Below are 14,994 nucleotides of genomic sequence, written 5' to 3' on the forward strand. Positions count from 1 at the left end.
CATACAGAACATCCCACAGCATATATGTGCAGCAATCTCTTAAAAGAGAAATATAGAACTAATGAGTAGTCAGAATCTTGTGTGCTATAGGCTAATCAGCCTCTTCACTAGCCAAATGAGAAATAAATTTCTTTCTATGTATGTTGAAGTGATATAGTAGAGATTAAAATCATCTTTAAAGTGTCTTCAAATTTTTTACTACTTTGATTTAGGAAAAATGCAAAACTGTTATAAACATGATTTTTTTTTCACTAAGAACATATAGGTAAGTGTGATCATCTAGTTCAATTAATACAAAATTATATTCTTTTAATTAGCACTTAATTACTGTAGTGAGTTAATTTGTATGAAACTACTTTGTAAATTGCAAAGTATTATAGAAATATTTTATTAGCTAGAATTATTCTTTATATTTACCCAATATTGCTTGGCTTTTAAACATGTCTCTTACTGTGAACTTCCATATTGTTACACTAGTAGAATGAAGTATCCACATAAAAGTTTTGCATAGGGTAAGGTATATTTTGGGATAAGTACATTTTTTTCAGGTCATTGTAATTGCTACTGATGAGACTAAGTTGGTATGGAATATATGTCCTTTTTGCACCATTCTACATCTAATTAATCTCACACAATACCTATTCCTTGATGTTGTCACTTTCTTCTGCAATTTTATTTTTCTTTGATTTTTCTACCTGTCTCTTTTTCTAGTCAAAGCATGCATGCACCTAAAATCTATTGGTAGAGTATAAAAAGCAGCTGTAACTTGGATATTATTTCAAAAAATACTCAAAAATCATGATACTTTTATTATTTGGAATAAAATTTTAATTTTAACAATAGAATTTCCTTTCATACACTACATTATTACTATCCGCACAAGTTGCCAAACTCAGTCACCTTTGATTCATTTTTTTCCTTTTTTTATTCTGTTCTTTTGTCTTAACATTTTCACTTACTGAGCACCTACTATGTGCTAACCAACATGTTAGAGTCTAAGAAGATAAAGCAAGCAAAAAATCTTTGTAACTTTTTTTTTGTTGTTCTTCGAGACAGGGTTTCTCTGTGTAGCTTTGTGCCTTTCCTGGAACTCACTTGGTAGCCCAGGCTGGCCTCGAACTCACAGAGATCTGCCCGGCTCTGCCTCCTGAGTGCTGGGATTAAAGGCGTGCACCATCACTGCCCAACAACGTTTTTGTTTTTAAATTTTACATATACTTGCAATTATTAACACATATTAATTCATGAATTAATGAGACTCACTACAATATTTTTATGCAATATGCTGTGCACTGATCATGTCTATCTATTCTTTTCCTTTCACTCACAAATACACCCTTGCAATTAAATTGTCATACTTCTTTTACTTTCAAATTGACATTAGTTTTAGATTGTTTTTTACATAAACAAGATAATTTAACATTTCTTTTTCTTGGCTAGACTGGATTGCTTCATTTAACTTATCTTTCAAATCGATACATTTTGCTGCAAATGATAGGATTTCTGTTTTCTTTTATAAACTAATAATTTTATTTGTTCTTTGAAAATATCATACATGTATACAGTGTATCTTGATCACATCTGCTCCCCAACTATCCCCCAAGCCCTCCACCATATCTGCCTTCCAACTTTGTGCCTTCTTTTTAGTTGTTTTATAACTCACTGAATCCAATTAGTGATGTGCATAATGGCATGGGTATGGACTTATCCAGAGGCTTGGACAACCTATCAGTGTCCCCAAACCAAAAAGAAAAGTAACTTTCCATCTCAAAGCATCTATCAACTTTTAATAATTTCTTAACTAAAGGTGAGTCATGGTAGCCTCTCTCCTACCTGTCCTGAAAATTTTAACTGGCTTATCTTGTTCAGGTAATGACACTACTTTGAGAACCATGTCATGTCCCATAGTCAGCATTTCACAGGGGTCTTCCCATCTTCTATCTCTTATACTATTTTGGCTGCCTCTTCCTTAATGTTCTGCATGACCTTTGGTGTGTGAGGAACTGTTGATATAAAAAACACATCAGTAGCTGAACACTCACAGTCTCTTATACTCAGCACATTGAACAGTTATAAATCTCCACATTAACTACTACTCGCTATAGAAAGAACATTTACCATTTACTAACCAAGGTTGAGAGCAGCACAAATCCATATATATATACATACATACATACATATGCAATTTGACTATATTTGGCAAAGTAACAGCAGTAGATTGGCCCCTAAAACTTATGACCTCTCTAGACATGGTTGTTACTTTTAAAGCAAGTTTTACAATATCAGGCGCTAATTCTCTTCTGTGGAACAGGCCTCAACTCTATTACAAAAGAAGTTGGTTACCCCTGAAACACTCATGGCACTATTGAAACAGTGGGCACATCTTTCCTGATAGATTGTTATTGCATCATGTAGTACTCAGTGTGTTGGGTAAGATAATATTTTATTTTTTTCACTCTTTATTATGCATTTTAAATTAAAATACAATTACATCACTTCCCCCTTCCCTTCCCTTCATCTAGCCCCTTCCAAGTCTCCTTCTTTTAACTACTTCCATGTTCCCTGCCCCAGTATCAAATTGATAGCCTCTTCTTCCTCAATAATTATTGTTATATGTATACATATAAATGTGTGTACATATACACAAATACATAAGTACAGCCTACTGAGTCTGTTTTTGTGTCTATATGGTTTCACTAACTACAACTTTAATTGGACAACCAATTAGGGGCTCATCCTTGGGAGAGGTTATTTCTCAGTGGTAGTTTGAACTAGAATAGCTCCTATAAGCTCATGTATTTGAATGATTGGTCCACAGTTGGTAGAATGTTTAGAAAGGATTAGGAGGTGTGGCCTTGTTGAAAGAGGTGTGGCTTTGTTGAAGGAGGTGTGTCCCTGAGGATGAGCTTTGAAGTCCATACTAGGTAGTTCTTTTCCACCGGCCTGTGGATAAGGATGTAAGCGTTCAGCTACTGCTTCAGTGCCATCCTTCCTGCACGTTGCCATGTTCCCCTGTCATGGACTCACCTTCTAAAATTTTAAGCAAGCCCCCAATTAAATGTTTTCCTTTATAAGTTGCCTTGGTAATGGTTTCTCTTCATAACAGCAAAAAGTAACTAAAACAGAAGATACCAGGGAGTGGCTAGGAAAGTGGTCGGTTGAATTATGTAAGCAGAACTTAATGGGTCATCCGAGATGGAGCATGGAATACAGTGTTGCTGAGGCCAATGTGTGCTATGGAGGCCCAGCTCAAGAGGTTTTCAGATGAGAGAAAAAATGAGCAACTGGCCTAGAGACCACTCTTGTGACAAAAAAAGTGGCTTTTTTCTGCTCTTTTCCTGAAGGTCTATTGGAGGCTAATTGAAGAGTTTTGGACTAATTAGAGAAATTTGAAGATAACCCTAGTATTGACTGTGTCACATGGTTATTAATAATGATTCTTATGCAACTCTACAATGAAAAAGAGCAAGTAGGACAAAGAGAAATATAAAATACACAATTTGAGGAGAAAAAGAGAACCAGAAAATGTAATATTGGGAGCCAGCTCCTGTGATCAAGCAGATGAGACATTTAAAGGTCTGATGCTAAATGGAATAAAGGGAATGGCACCCTCAGGGCAAGATCCCACCCAGGTCACACTATAGTCTGTGAGAAGAAAGGGCCAAAGAGATTTCTTCTCCCTAATAAAGTATCACAAGTCAAAGTTTATGCAATTTTAATTCAACAAAGGAGGATCATTTCCAGCCCTAGCAGGCAGCAGAACTTGGCAACATTTCCCACATGGTTCTGGCTTTATCACAAAGTATACCATCATAAAAAGGTTGTGGAATTTTCCTCCATGATTAAGAAAAGCCACTGAAGCCAGTCCTGTGGCAAGGGATTTCCTGCATGGAGGCCTGGAGAAGCCATTTCCTGAAGCTGTGAAGATAAAGCCTGGATTCCACTGGATTACCCAAGCTGTCTGCTGAGAAGAGCTGCAAACAGGGTGTTGAACAAGCCCAAGAGAGAAGTATATTGCAGTCAGCAAAGGTGGAAGGAATGAGAGAGGTATGAAGAGCCCATTTGACATCAGACATAGAGATCTTGGCTTGCTGGGTTTTGGTCTTGCTTTGATCCAGTATTTTTGGTACAGTATTTCCTCATTATGCTCCCTTTTCTCCCTTTTGAAATGGTAATGTGTGTTCTGTGCGGTTGTATATTGGATATATGCAATCTGATTTTGGTTTTGACTTTTACAAGGGGTTGCAATTAAAATATTGCCTTGAGTCTCAGAAGAGATTTTGTACTTTCAATTTTGAGCAGTGCTGAGACTGTGAAGCATTCTGGGGAGTTTTGAAGTTGGAGTAAATGAAATTTTTGTTAGCATATGACTACAAGCCTATGGGGGCCAGGAACTGGAATCTAGTGATTTGAATAATAATGGTCCCCATAGACTCATATATTGACAGTTTGGTCTTAAGTTCGTGAGCTGTTTAGGAAGGATTAGTAGATGTGACCTTGTTGCAGGAGGTATGTCACTGAGGGTAGGCTTTGAAGTTTCAAAAGCCTAGTCAGGCCAAGCCTCGCTTTCTCTCAGTCTCCTGCTTGTGAATCAGATGTAAGCTCTCAGCTTCTGTTCTAGCACCTTGTTTACCTGCCTGCTGCCACTTTCCAGCCAGGATGATCACGGACTCACCCTCTGAAACTGTAAGCATGCCTCCAGTCAAACACTTTCATTTAGAAGTTGCCTTGGTCATGATGTTTCTTCATGGGAATAAAAAAGTAACTAAGACAATCTCTCTCACTCAGCAATCATAAATTGTCTATACTTTATTGTTGAAGGGTGTGATCCCATGGGATTTCCTTGCTTCGGGTTAGCATGTCTATTGAATTGTTAAGATCATTTTATACAGCCATTTCTACGAAACTTTCTAGCATGCTGGCTCTTAACAATCATTGCATCCCCTCTTTTGCCATGTTCCCTGAACCATAGATGCAGAACCTGTGATATAGATTTTACATAGGGCCTGAGCTGTTGTTCTCTGCATTGTATCCAGTTGTGGTTTTCTGTGATGGTCTTCATTACTATAAAGAAAAACTTCGACGGGCGGTGGTGGTGCATACCTTTAATCCCAGCACTTGGGAGGCAGAGGCAGGTGGATCTCTGCAAGTTCGAGGCCAGCCTGGGCTACACAGTGAGTTCCAGGACAGCCCCCAAAGCTGCGCAGAGAAACCCTGTCTCGAAAAACCAAAAAAAAAAAAAAAAGAAAGGAAAAGAAAAACTTCTTTGATATGGAGTGACAGCTACACTTACCTGTGTGTATAAAGGTATGATGTAGAATGCAGTAAGGAATTATGTTGGTCTAGCAAAGTGGATGAAGTAGATTATTTCCTAAGGTCAATGACAAACTAGAGAGGAAGTTTGTCATGGCTGTTATTGGAGTTTTTGTTAAACAGTCCATGGCTCTTGTGGGAACAGTATCAGACAATATGATTTCCTATGTCATTTCAATGTCTTCAGTGTTATTCATCCCTCATTCCACTCCTTTCTTCTGTATTGTCCTTTACCTTGTCTAGTTAAAGTCATCTCCTTTTTCTCATTTCTTCCTTCACAGTACCTGTGTCCTACAGTTGTCCAGTATAAAGATACTCCCTCCTTCTTAGTCCCTTTTTGCTTTCCTGGTTTGTATTGTCTGTGTAGAAGCTTTTAAATCTTATTTAATCCCACTTACCAACTTTGCATTTGTTTCCTATACTTTTAAAATTCTATCTGAAAGAATAATTGCCCAAACCAATATCTTGAAGTTTATCCCTAAGCTTTTCTGTAGTAGTTTTACAATTTCAATTCTTGCATTAAGGTTTCTAATGTGAAAGATGAGCTTATATTTAAATGTTTTGCATTATGATGTCAATTTTTGCTGTACAGATTGTTTAAGTGGATGTATATATTTTGGAGCCATTGTCAAGAGTTGTATGCTTATACATTTATACATTTATTTCTTAATTTTCTCTCCTCTTCTCTTTTTTTTATGAGCATATTGTGGTGGTTCGAATAAGAATGGCCTCCATAGGCTCATGTGGGAGTGGCACTACATGAGGAAGGTTAGGAGGTCTGACATTTTTGGTGTACATGTAGCTTTGTTGGAGGGAGTGTATCACTGGGGGTGGGTTTTTGAAATTTCAAAAGGCAATGCCAAGACCAGAGTCTCTCTTCCTGCTGCCTACAGATCTGGATGTAGAACTCTCAGCTGTTTCTCCACTACCATGTCTGCCTGTGAATTGTCATGCTCGCCGCCATGATGACAATGGACTAAACCTCTGAAACTGTAAGAAAGCCCCAATTAAATGTTTTCTTTTATAAGAGTTGTCCTGGTCATAGTATCTCTTCACAGAAATAGAATAGTGAACAAGACACACACCATGTTGGTTTTGTTACAGTGTATCTGTAGTATTTTTTGAAATAATCTATTTTTATTCCTCTGGATTTGCTAAGTATCCTTGAAGTAACATCAATTATTTATGTAGTTCTATGATTTCATAAGAATTTTAAGATCATTAGTACTTTGATAGGCATTGCATTGAATTTATAGATTACTTTGGCTGTTATAGACAGTGTAGTAATGCTAAGTTTTCCAATTTAAGAACATAGAAATTCTGTCCATCTTTTTAGTATATCCTTTAATTTCTTGTCAGTGTCCAGCAATTTCTACTTTGGAGAGTTCTTTCATTAATCTATTTATGTTTAATACTAATTCTTTCAATTTTTTTAGTTGTTAAGAATGGGATAGAGATTGTGTAGAGAGTGGGAAATTGCTGTGGGACAATGCTTTTGTACACTGGTTTAATAAAACACTGATTGGCCAGTAGCCAGGCAGGAAGTATAGGTGGGGGAGAATTCTAGGAAGAGGAAGGGCTGAGTCAGGAGTTGCCAGCCAGACATGGAGGAAGCAAGATGACAAGGCAGAACTGAGAAAAGGTAACAAGCCACGTGGCTAAACATAAATACAAATTATGGGTTAATTTAAGTGTAAGAACTAGTCAGTAATAAGCCTGAGCTAACGGCTGAGCAGTTATAATTAATATAAGCTTCTGAGTGATTATTTTATAAGTGGCCCACAGAACTGTGGGGGCTTGGGGGACCAGAAAAATCTTCTGGCTACAGGAAATCTTAGAACCCTCAGTCCTAAATGGGACATTTCTATCAAATCCCTCTTCTCAGAATCCAGGGAGTTCTGCAGATAAAGAAACAGAAACAGTGTAAGTGCCAGAGGGGATAGAGGATAATAAGAAAACAAGGCACAGGGCCTGCAAAGGTCTAAGCCAGACTGGGTCCCCACACTGAAAAGAGAAGTGGATATGAGCCCACAATTCTATTCCAGAAGTAGCTCCAATTTATAACCACTTGCACATGAAAAATTAGATTTCTCCAAGGGATTCCCACTAGAAAATCAAACCACTCATCAAGGTAGGTCTCATGCCCAGCAGTAGATGGCCAACACAAATGAAATTAACAGCATCTTTGGAAGTTCTTTGTCTCATAACGTTTTGTCATGACATTATTTAACTGTACAAGTCCAGTTTGTGTGTGTGTGTGTGTGTGTGTGTTTCTGGTTTTGTGGTTTTATGAAATTCCTATGTGTGCAAACATATGTGTCTGTATCTAACTCTGGTTGTCTGGAACAACTCACTATATAGACCAGGCTAGCTTTGAACTCACATATATCAGCATGCTACTGCCTCCCTAATGCGGAGATTTAAGGTTTGTGCCACTATATTGTTTTTAAAGGAGAGACAGAAATTATGTGGATCTCAATGGGAGGAGAGTTAGGAAAGAACTGGGAGGAGTTAATGGAAGGGAAGCTATAATCAGAATATATTGTGTAAAAAAATCTATTTCCAATAAAAGAAAAAAAGAATGGGATGGATTTTATGCTATTTTCAACTGCTATTTGTATTATTATTATATATTGCTATTGTATTGAATTTATTTATCAATTTTTAATACCATCTTTAGGTTTTTATATGTGGAGAAATTTCACCTTAAAATGCATTTAAGAAACATCGATAGTAAGAGAAATAGTTTTCTCCAGGGAACAGCACACTGATTGGTTATCCAATGCCAACTGGTCAGCCCTGAATAAGTACATACAAGTAATGTTATCCATATTGAGCAGGTTATAGATAGGAATATATATTTGTGTGTGTATACATATATATTCATGCAATAATAATTAATGAAAAAAGAGGTGATGAATTTTAAAGAGAACAAGGAGGCTTATATGAGAGGGTTTGGAGGGAGAAAGGGAAAGAGGAAAGGTTGTAATTATAATCTCAACAATAAAAGAAAAAAGAGCTATTTTGATTTCCCTTTTTCCTATTAAAATATTCCTATTCCTATTTGACACTTGCCCAAGTACTCTGACTAAACTTTTACTGTCACACTAAGAGGGGTGAAAGTAAACATGGTTGCCTTTTGCTTCATTGAAGAGGAAGCAGCTTTTGTTCCTTTTAGTAAGATGTTGGTTATGGTTTTGTTAATATGCTTTTTAAAAACCATATTGCGTTTCATTTCTTGGTTTTTGGTATTTTATTACTTTTGTCATGAATGTTTGTAGAATTTTATCAAATGTGGTTTTTGTCTACCAAAATGATTATATATTTATTATTCATTGTATTTATTTTATGTATTATGTTTATGAATTTATATTGTAAAAATTTTGAGTCTGTACAAACTCCTTCATGTTTAGTATATTCTTTCATTTTTCTTGCTAGCATTTTGTTGGAGGTTTGTACAACTATGTTCATAGAAATATTATTCTACATCTCCATTTGTTCATTTCTTTTTTTTTTTACTTTTATGGGATTTAGTCACAAAATAATGTTGGCCTTATAGATTAAGTTTTAAGAACTATTACCTCTTTATTATATTGAACAGTTTGATAATCATTGATGTTAATTCTACAATGTATTTATTAAAATGCATCAATAAAACAATCTGGACCTGAGCTTTCCTTTGATGGGAAATTTTTATTACTTTTAATAAATATCTTTGCTTATTATTGGTATATTTGATTATTTTTGTATCATTATTGCTTAGAGTATGACCCATGTATTCAGAAATTTGTTAATTTTCTTTTATATTTTCTAATGTGTTGTATAGCTTTACACAATGATTCTAAATTTTGTTCAGTTTTCTGTGAATTTTTTGATGTACTTAGAAGATTGTCAACCATGTATATATTTTTTCAAAGGACCAACTATTTTATCCATTGATACTTTCTAATGATCTTTAGACTCTACTCACTTCTGCTCAGATGTTTATTATTTCTTTCCTTCTACTAATTTCCCATGCCAGCATCAAAACGGTGTTATTTTCTTCACTTGCCAAGTTCTGAAATGTGATGCACAAACCATCACATCTACTTCTTGGTTCATAGGAATTTCTAAGATAATGCTACATGCGTTATGATTCTCAACACTTTAGTCTATATGATATAATTAAGTTTACATTGGGGACAATGGAATAGCAATTATGCCTGATATTTTGCCCTGTATTTTTCACTGTTTTGGTATGACATTGTCATCAAAGTGCTGATGCCTTGTACATTGCTAGTGGGCATGTAAAATGGTACAGCTGTGAAAAATAGTTTGACAGTAATCAAGTTAAACCTGTAATTACCATATGACCCAGTAATTCCATTCCTGCTTATATATCTAAACGTATTTAAAAAAGATTATTATTCCCAGGCTTGGTGGCATGTGGTTATAATCGCAGAACTCTGGAGGTGGAACAGAATGTCCAAAAATTTCTGTCAAGCCTTAGATATACAGTGAGACATATAAAAACTAACCAAAGAAGAAATACCCCTAGACAGCAAAGTAATTATACTATTTTGAATATAAAAATTCAGTTTTTTCATAACATATAAAACATAGATAAAATTAAAATGAATTTTAATCTTTAGGTGGATAAGTAAAATATGGTACACCCATACACTAGGGAATTTTTTGCTGTGAAAAGGAATAGAATACTGCTACATGGCATACTGTAGATAAAATTTTAAAATATCGTGATAAGTGAAAGAAGCCATGTGTAAAATGGCTGCATATTTTCTATCTTATCCATAAATGATAAATCCACACAAACATAAAACAAATTGCTTCCAGGGTCTACTACAAGTGAGAATGGAAAATGACTGTTTAGTTGGTGTTGTTACCTTTGGGAGTAATATCTAAAAGTAGATACTGATGGTGGCTATATAGCATTGTACACATACTTAATTTAACTGAATTGTAAGTTCATAATTATTAAAATGGTGACTTTTACATTGTATGCATTTTTAAATTAAATATGTCTACTGATTTATATATGTGCTAGATGAATACCTGTCGTAAACAACCTAACTGGGTCCTGTTTTCAGAAGTTCTAGTCTGCAGTCATTTTTTTCACTGATTCTGGACCTATGGTGAAAGAAAACATCATGCTGGTGGAAGGAACTGGTGCAGCCTGTACACTTCATGACCAACAGAAGGCACAGAGAATAATGGGGGGAAAACCACATACGTCTTTCAAAGGTGAGGCAAATAACCTGTAGCCTTTAGAAAGCCTCCTAAATTTTCAACCACCTCTCTAAATAATGTAACCAGCTAGGGATCAAGTACGTAGCACAGGAAGCTGTGGGACTATTCTGTGTTCAAAATACTATGTTCTGCTTCTGGTCTTGAAAGGCTTATGTCAACAGACTAATACAAAATCATCTACTATATTTCCTAAAGTACTCAAAGTTAAAAGCTAAATGTCTTCCTATTCTCAAAGAATGCCTTAGTTGTAAGTCCCTGTGAAATCACTAAGAAAATTATGTACATCTTAAATAAAATGGCACAAAATAAATATCCTCATATGAGGAACAAATATGAGAACAGCAAAAATATAATTGGACCTACAGAAAGCCAAAACCCATGCTTGCAAATGCCGTATCCTAGAGTTTCATGTCTGGTATGAGAAACATATGTTGTGATGATGCACAAGCCAACAGGGTGTCTCCTTATGCCTATACCTTTCTACAGCTTCATGGCTTCTCCTTGTTCTGGCTTTTCCTGTTGCTTTTGGTTTTTCTCAGCAGAAAAATCGATGTTCCTGGCATCTTCAACAATCTGGGGTTTTCACTTCATCTTTGCGTTCATGCTTCCATCTTCACATATGAATTTCTGGGGGACCAGCTGTACGTATCATATCCCTGTCACATATGACTTGAAGTTTCAGATTCTGGATCTTCCTTGAAATTTCCTTGGAAGTGTCCATGACCTTCTCCATATTTAAAAAAAAATGAGCTTCATGCATTGGACATCAAAATTTGCTGTCAACCTGAACTATGACTGGATCTCCTTAGCCTGCCATTATATTCACACTCAAGTGCCTGGAAGCTTAACACATTGAATTGCATTCTAGAGAATCAATTTCCTTTGTGAACAGCATTTACTCTTCTATACCCTTGAACCTGTGATTGGTGGGGTCTGGTCAACTTCTCAGGTACCGTCAAGGTATCTCTCCTATTGCCCTAATGCAAAGAAATTGGCTTTCTTTTAGCTGTCCTAATGTCTTTACAAAGCGTGATTTCCATAAAATAAGCTTCATTCTAGATTTTATGACCAAACTGTGGCTTTTTAAGGTCTTTCTTCTCTGGATTTTGCTCCTGATTCTCACTATAAACTTGTTTTCTTGTGGCCAGCAGTAAACATGGCAAAACATGAATGTCAGTTCAGCTGCCTGAAATATTTTGTGCCAGATTAGTTAATCTACCACCTTAAACCAGCCTCATAAATTGTGTCATGTCATGAAGAAAATGTACAGATCTTTCCTTGACTGTAACATGAATGGGCTCTGTATATTCCCAATAGAGTCTTGATTGCAATCTAAATCCAAAGGAACATAGTGTTTATTGTTTACAATCTTATAGAAATTTTGGTCTTCTGAGCTACCACTAGAACCTTTCATTGAACTGCAGTTAAGAGAATTTCAGCCTTTATCTCTGAGGTTTTTCTAAACTTTTCCATACTCATCACACAAACAAATGCCAAAGGCTTTTGCTCATATGCTCAGGTAGTTACCACAACCTCACTGCCTTGGTACCTGTCTTCTGTTTGTCACCTTTCTTACTGCTGTGGCAGAATGACTGATACAAACAACCTAAGAGAAGAACAATATTTTTGTTGGTGTTCCACCCTTTTAGAGATTTTAGTCCACAGTTCTTTTTACAGATTGTGGCTCTGTGATAAGGCAAAATAAAATGACAACAGGAACATGTAGCAGAGAGTATTCATCTCTCAGTGGACAAGTTGCAAATAGAAAGCAGCCGGGGTCTGATATAACTCTCAAAGGCATTGCCCATTGTCCTATTTATTTCTTCTATGCTTCACCTCCTAAAACTTCCATCATCTTCCAAAAGAGATCCAGTAACTGGGACCCAAGTAGCAAACACAAGATCCTATAAGGAACATTTCATAGTCAAGTCATACACATGTGTGCAGGTACCCAAAGAGGCAAGAAAAGGCTGTGTGATACCTTGAAGCTGGAGTTACAGGCTGTTGTGAGCCCCACCCACACTGATTTGGGTAAAAATACAGTTCTCTTTAAGAGCAACAAGTACTCATACACACACACATACACACACACACACACACACACACACACACACACACACACACACACACGCAAGACAGAGAGAGGGAGAGAAATAGATCTTTGTCAAGATGTTAAATGATGTTCAAATGTTAAAAATTTGATTTAAATTCAATTTGGTCATGATTTCTAAATTCTTGTACATGACTACATTCTGTTCCTTAATATTCTGTTATTATCATTTCTAATATGGAAATCATTATGCTAGTAGATTTTTACACATGACTACATGACAACATTCTGTTCCCTAATATTTTGTTAATAATTCTAATATGGAAATCATATATGCTGGCAGTATTTTTAAAATTTTTTAATATTTTTTATTTTTTGAAATTAAAATATAATTACATCATTTCCCACTTCCCTTTCCTCTCTCCAACCCTTCCTGTTCTTCCTCTTTGCTTTCTCTCAAATTCATGGCCTGTATTTTTTCTGTTATATATATATATATATATATATATATATATATATATATGCATATATATATGTATATATATATGTGTGTGTGTGTGTGTACATATATGTATATATAATATGTATAGTTATATGATTATATATAAGTGAAGTATATGTATTATCTGCTCAGTCCCTGTATTATTTGTATAAATATGATTTCAAGGTTGACTCCTTGCTAGTAGATAACAAATTTGATGATACTTCTCTGGGGAAAACAATCTCTCCTGCTCTCAGAATCCCTTAGTTGCCTATAGTTCTTTGTCTAGGATTGAGGTCCTACAGAGATTTTCCCTGTTCATTGTTAGCACGTCTATTGGTGTCATCCTTGTTCTGGTCTTGTTTAACCAGTCATATTGATGAGAGTTCATGGGTGTAGTAGCTTCCAACACTTCTAGAAGACACAATCTCACAGCAAGCTCCATTTTCCTCCGGTTCTTATAGTCCTTCTGTTCTTCCATTATGGTTCTTTAAGTTTAGATGCAGGAGTTGTGTTGTAGATGTACCATTTGGGGCTAGGCACCACATGGTCACTTGTTCTCTACATTTTGATTGGTTGTTGCTTTCTGTAATGGTCTCTGTTGTAAGATGTTTCTTTGATGAGGGGTGAACCTATACTTATCTGTCTGTATAACGATAAATATTTGTAATGTAGTTAAGAATTATGCTGGCTTATTAAAATGGCAGTTGTAGGTTCTTCTCCAAGATCCATGACTTCAATAGTCACAGATAGTTGGCTAGGTTTCCAGTACCAGGCATGCTTTACTTTTTGTTGAATTGGCCTAAAGTTCAATTTCTACTAATATTTTTTACTATTTTCATTTTATGGTAATAATACTCTAAAAATAGTTGGTTAGTGGTCCTTTCTCTTTTACTTTATTCAAGTAATTAATTTTGTATTTTACTTGTTACTTCTCCCTGAACTATTTGATACAGTTATCCAACAAAACAATGAAGATCTGAAAAGATTATTTGGGGTACTTTAATAATTACTTCAAGTTATTTAGTTATTAAAGGAGAATCCAAATTATCTGTTATAGCTTTAGTAAATTTTTATAATCTGATTTTAAAAAGATTCATATTATTGTTTATTTAAGTGTATGTGTTTGTGTCTGTATGCATATATAAGCGCATGTATTACGGTGCCCACAGGGGCCAGAAGAGGGAGCTGTGGTCACAGGCGGTTGTGAGCTCCCTATTTGGGTGAAACTCCAGTCCTCTCAAAGAGCAGCAAGTCATAACCTCTAAGCTATCCCTCCAACTGCAGGGAGGCTTATTTTAATGAAATTTGACTAGTGAATTTTGACCTTGATATTTGTATCTTTCTTTGGGTTTGGGGAGTTATTTATTTCCTCGAATAAGATTCTCTTTACCCCAGCATTTTTAATTCTGTATCAAAGCTCAATAACTTGCATGTTTGCTCTTTTAAAACTTTGCCCATTCATTATTGCTCTTTCTTCACCCAACTTTGTAGATGTGTTTATCCTCACTAATTTGTTCTGCTATTCTTGTGTTCAAAGGCATTGTTTCTTTCCACCAAGTATACTATTTGACTAAAAGATTTCTGTTTGTTTTTAATTTCTTCTAATTATCAAATTTCTTTGGGGAAATATAAAAAAAACTCTCCATTTTCTTCCAGTTTATTGAATTTCCTTAAATAGTCATTTTAAATTCTGTCAGTGAATTTTCTTGCATGGAACACTCACCAACATCTGGCACTTCATTAGGTGTGGACATTTAAGTGTTTTTGGATTGTTGCAGTGACTGAGAAATGGAAGTTTTAGTTATTTATTCTAATCATCTGAGTATTTGTTAGTTTCTACATGTTTTACAAAAAATTCTAAGGTGGTTGTGTATGTCTCTGAGCCCATAGTTGCTTCCAT

This window comes from Peromyscus californicus, unplaced genomic scaffold (genome assembly GCF_007827085.1).
Source record: "Peromyscus californicus insignis strain IS unplaced genomic scaffold, ASM782708v3 Scaffold_10__1_contigs__length_136768540, whole genome shotgun sequence".
Taxonomy (NCBI): Eukaryota; Metazoa; Chordata; class Mammalia; order Rodentia; family Cricetidae; genus Peromyscus; species Peromyscus californicus.